Here is a 5,508-nt window from a genome sequence, read left to right on the forward strand (position 1 = left end):
GAAATACCATCCGGTGATACAAAGCTGAAGAAGAAAACCCAACTTCTCTCTATACTTTCAATAGCACCATGAGGTCTGGCTCTTTGCAAATCTGGTGGGAGATGTCTGAGTGCCCTGAGCACAGCGAGGTACTGTCACCCAAGGAGGTGACATTAATTCACTGTTCCCAAAGCACCAGCGATGTTCTCGAATATCTCTGTTCCCATCAAAATTCTAGTGTGAGAGCAGCACTTTCCAAGATGTGACAGAGGACATGAGAGAAGAAAACAAGATCTCTCTGGGAAAGGTCACAGCTCAGAAGGAGAGACTAGATAGAAACACAGCGAACCATAAAAAAAAAAACATGTCAGTAAGTTGCATTAGGACCGTCACACGGGATGAACTATGGGGGAAGGTAGAGTTGGAAGGTTTGAGGGAATCAGAAAATATAGTCAGGAATTTGAACCATATCCAGCTCTTTATGCAACTATAATAAAGGCCTCAGCTTGAGACTAAAAGAGATTCAGATGCGTCTGGGGACATCTGGTAAAAGGGCCGTGTCAGCCTCTGTAAATCTATTTACATAAAGACTGAGCTGTCTCCTGGTAGAGAACTGGAGGGAGGAAGGGTACAAGCACGATGTAGTGACTCAGTAAAAAAGCCTTAGTCACTGGATGAGGAAGATGGCTCTGTACACAGCAAGTCTGAGATTAATCCCCAGCTGGGCTTAGTCTGACGATCATGAGAAGCAGGGCAGTTCAAAGTAAGTGCTGAAATAGTTGTTTTTGCTTGGTGACATAAACAACTCTGCTTTGGTATCCCGTCTAGCAAAATTGAACAGAAAGGGAAAATCTCTCCCTACCCCTTTTCCAGAAGTCAACACACAGGGTTGGTGCCCAGCAGAGCCAGTGCTGTATCTGCGACCACCATGCCTCGCGAGAGCCTGCGGGTGCTCAGTCGGTGTCGGAGACGAGGCACCCAGCAGTGGAATAAGGGCGGCGTCTGACACAGGCTTTTATACCCAGCTCGGCACAGGAGACTGGTGAACCAGCAGGACCACAAGGGAAAATGCCAAGCCTGGCAGAGCAGGAAAGTGTCTGTCGTGCCCAGCAGTAGAGCAGTGACAGGCTCAACTTAAGAGCTGCGGTGCCCACTACCGCAAGACCTGGCTCATGTGCAGCCAGCTGAGACCGCAGGCCAGGGCCTCCCATAGAGGCAGAACTTCCAGGGACCTGAGGACTATGTCAGCATAAGAAGGCCTGAGATCGTGACGCTCTAGCCTTTAATATTAGCATACATCACGGCTATCTACGGGAAGGAGAGGTCTGGAGAGATCTAGTCTGTACTGTTAGTTATTTCTCATGTCTAGGACTCGCTGCCTTTCACTGTGATGTTCAAGGTTAGGTTGATGGTAAAGCCGAAATGGACATTAAGCGTGGACAAAAAATCTAAATGTCCCACGATGATTACCTATTTTATCGAAGCCTTAGAGAATCACAATCTTAGGATGTTACAGCGGTAGAAATCAAGTGGACCAGCCCTCCGATGTTCAAATGCAGGAGGAAGTCCCAGGGGAAAGAAAGCCAGCCCCTGGCTGGTGGCGGAACCAGCAGTAGAACAGAAACCGTCTAACTTCCAGTCCAGGATGGTTATGAGGACACCATACGAACGCGGGAAACCAAATAAGAAATAAGAAAACTGACTGTTTTGATTCCTAGAAAGTGTCAGCAAATTTCCTGCAGCCATTCTGCACAACCAAAAATCGAGCCGAGAATTTAAGAGCTGGCAAAATGCTCTCTCCTTCAACGCAAATGTGTTTATATATATATATATCTGTCAGTTTATATTTATATATATATATATCTGTCAGTTCGGAAATGTAAATTCTGAACTGATTTCTGACATGACGCCTTAAAAGTTTGAAGCAGCGTTAGACTTAGCTTCAGAAGAGGAAAGGTTTACACAGTTTTCTGTTTTCTCTTAGGAACAGATGAAGAGAACACGGTGGGAAACGAAGAGATGGAGTCCGAACGGAAACGAGAACAAGGAGGACTGAAAATAAACGAGTGAGTAAACAGAGGAGGAAGTTTGGAGCCTCCCCGTGAACGACAAGGGTAGTGGAACTCTCCTAGGAGCGTGTCAGACCTGAAGTCCATCTGCTTCGACTGGTGTGATTTACTTGACATAAGTGACAGACCGAAACGGAAATAATAATCATCTGTCAAACAATCACTTTGACTGTTTTTTGACCATCTTGGCTATTGTTTTCCGTTTTTAAACCTAACCTGCCTGTTTCCTTGACCAGTCAAGTCAAAACAGACACCCAATTTGTACATGTCAACACAGGCTCTCTCTTGAGTTAATGGCTCAGTATCTGAGTCACTGCCCTGAGAAGCCCAGATTCTAACTTTTCTCTTCGTCTAAATTAGAATGGGATGGCCTCTGTTTATACTTTCATTAACTAGAACCACATGATTACAACCTTTCCACTGGGGGTTTTAGCAGAGAATTTATTAGCGTGAGCCAGTATCCTTGACTGCACGGCTGCCTTGGTAGTGAGCCACGGGTGGCTAAGATACGCTCCTCGTGAGTTCCAGTTTAGTGGGTTGCTTCTCGGGGCTCCTAGGGACTTGTGTCTAGAGTAAAGGCAGAAAGAAAGATATGAGTATTTCTCTTACTTGACCCACCTGTCTTTGTCACTCTTATCAGTGATTTTTTTTTGAAGCCTGAAGGTTCTCTTTCACTTGTCCTGGGAAAAAAATAACAGAGTTCCGGAAAGCAGTAGTAGCTTATTAATGTGTGATCTTTTCCACCATAGGATACTCAAACTAGAATTTTTTAAAGGTGTCTTCCTTTTATTTAAAAGGCCTTCTCCCCTTTAACTCTCCCGTACCCTCGGAGATGCAGTTTCCATGACGACCTCCTGATTTCCCCCCACCCCACCCGAAAACCCATATAGTCCGGATCAACCGTCCCCTCCTCTGTGTCCTTAGCACTTGACCTCTGCATTCCCTGTTGTGTGCCACGCTGCATCTACAGACGCGACAGGTCCTTGAGGATAGGAACCGTGTTATAACATCGTCGCATTTCTAATAGAATAATGGATCATTTGTTAAATTGAATTGAACTGCAGAGAGCTGATGGGGAGGCATAGAGAAGAGGCAGGAGGAGAGCGACGTGAGGTTATTGAAGGGAGTGCAGAGAGACAAAGAGGATGGGGCAAGATTATTCGGCATCATCATGGCAGAGGGTGCAGGGCAGTGGAGGTGCTGGCAGGATCACTTGAAAGAAGACAGAACAGGTAGTGGCCAGAAGTGAGTAACTGCAGCTGTAGTAAACACTGTACCTGCTACCCGGGATGGTATCTTTTTCCTTGTGGGAAGGGGAGGAAGGTCAGGAGAACAGGCAAGGGCGATCGCTCCACCCAGAATAACTCTTCTTCCCCCGCTTTCCAGGCAGCCTACCTCGTTCTCCAGCCTCAGTGATACCTTGCTGGTTTTATACCCAGTCCCTATGCAGAGGTTCAAGCCTGTACTAGGTACTGGGATGAAATTCCCTGAGTCTATTTCTTTTTAAAGATATAGATAAAACATAAATGTTCTTTGATTACAGAGATATACAGTTATCAAGTGTGCGTGGCCTAGTTTTTCATCCGCGTCTTTCGGAAAATATAGATAAATAGAAAGAACCGAGGGTGATGAGTCTTTTGACTTTCTCTTTCCCTTTTCTTATGATCGAATAATCAAATTCATTATGAAACCTTAAGAAGGCTGTTAAAGCTTCGATAAAGTTGAGGAGAAAGGTGTACTGTTTAAAAGCAACAGGTGTTGACAATGAAACCAACAGACCGATCCCTGGAGTCCTAGGAAGAAAATGCAAGGGTGACAGAGAGCAGCCTAGACCAAGAGGTCACTTTGGAGGATTTCGATGGGACAGAAGGTTCTAAGGAGCCAGCCCCTTGGTCTCATCGCTCAGTAGCTTCTGTTGCTACCGCTTCAGTGCCCCACCCCCCGTATCCCCAGTGGGAACCACAAAGAGGCGACAGCCTCTCACTCACCTCCCCCTGCTAATGACATCTAGGAAGAAGCAGAGAGGAAACCTGTGCTTCTGTTATTTCAGGGGGAGGGGAAATAGTTTTCAAATTGCCTCATAGACTCCATCTTATTTGGTTCTTGCAATAACAACCCAGAGATAGATGAAAAACAATTTTTATTATCTGCCCCCGCCCCCCTTTCATTTAAAGACACTTGGGGCTAAAAAGATACCTGGGAATTGTCCAAGGTCCCACGATCGGTGAGAGTCACCAAAGGTAGTATTGGTTTCACCATCCCTTCCTACTTCTTGGTTCGCCCACGATGGTTCCACGCGATTAAAATGAGAACTCTTTCTTGGGTACCTCACGGGTTAGATGGTCTTTTGAGAACTGGGCTGACCTGGGAACTAACCGTCAGGCATGACTTTATTAGAAAAATTTGTTCTGGTTTCTAAACAACTGATTTACATACGGCGTCTTAGTACGCAGCTCATTTTAAATCGAGGACTGCCCGTACAAAGCTTCTAGCTTCCAGGGATAGAAAGATAATCCTTTTTATTTTTCCTGTTCTGCTTTTGGAAACTACCCACAAGGGTGCCAATTAGCACCAGATGGGACAGGGACCGTGTGATGTGGAATAGAACTCCGGCCACTGGGAACTGGAATGAGGCCATGAACGTATTAAGCAACCAAGGAGCCAGAAGTCGGGCCGGACTCGAGCTGGGCACGACGTCGAGTCCCGGTCTGCAAAGGCCCAGATGTCACTTCTCCACTCACTGCCTGCGAGAAACAGCGAAGAAGCCCAGAGAGCAGAAACCCCGCGCCCTTGGGGCATAGCCTTTCATGTGCCTGTTTCCCTCTGAATACCTTTCTCCAGGTCGAACTTGAACTAATCTTTACGGAATAATTAAGTAAAGGGGCAAACGCCTGTTGTCTCGGAAACTTAGATTTTTTTTAAGTATATCGTTCTTACTTCGCTGTCTTCACATTTCTGACATCTCGATTTTCGAAATTATAACTTTATATACAAATCCAAGTGTGGGATCGAAGTGTCGGATGGGTACCTCGAACTTAAAGGTAATTCAGACTGAAATGGCGTATGTTTGCTGAAAACACGTAAGCGAAGCGACAGGAATGTGTGTTGATATTATGCGGATAAACGCCTATTCTCATTCTCACCTGGCTAGTTGTGCGCCTTGGATGCAAATGAATAGACGTTCAGCACAGCGTATTTGGCTTTCTGAGTTACGTTAGTTACCACTCGTTACATAATTCATCAGCTTTCCCAAGCAGTGACCTAAGTCACCTGGAAGACAGCTGAACACAGACAATTTGGACAGAGTTTTGCCTCCGCTTGATACAAATCTGTGTTTAATAGAAACGATCTCAGTTAGGCTTCGTGCATAAAATGAGTGAGTTGGATTTGCATAGTTCTTCCTGACTTTTGTCCCGTTATGGCACACATAGAAAGTATTATTTTGCAGAGCTCACTGGGT

The 5,508-nt window shown here is 45.6% G+C and overlaps 1 long non-coding RNA gene across 1 annotated transcript in view; it reads left to right on the plus strand.

Annotated features, from left to right (window-relative positions):
• LOC105296169 overlaps positions 1–2,228 on the plus strand; it is a 94,606-nt gene extending 92,378 nt beyond the window's left edge. The window contains exon 12 of the long non-coding RNA XR_002781868.1: positions 1,964–2,228. This is a non-coding gene — a long non-coding RNA (uncharacterized LOC105296169). The remainder of the gene's footprint in view (positions 1–1,963) is intronic.
• Positions 2,229–5,508: the final 3,280 nt, after the last annotated feature.

This window comes from Pteropus vampyrus, unplaced genomic scaffold, assembly GCF_000151845.1.
Source record: "Pteropus vampyrus isolate Shadow unplaced genomic scaffold, Pvam_2.0 Scaffold121, whole genome shotgun sequence".
Classification (NCBI taxonomy): Eukaryota; Metazoa; Chordata; class Mammalia; order Chiroptera; family Pteropodidae; genus Pteropus; species Pteropus vampyrus.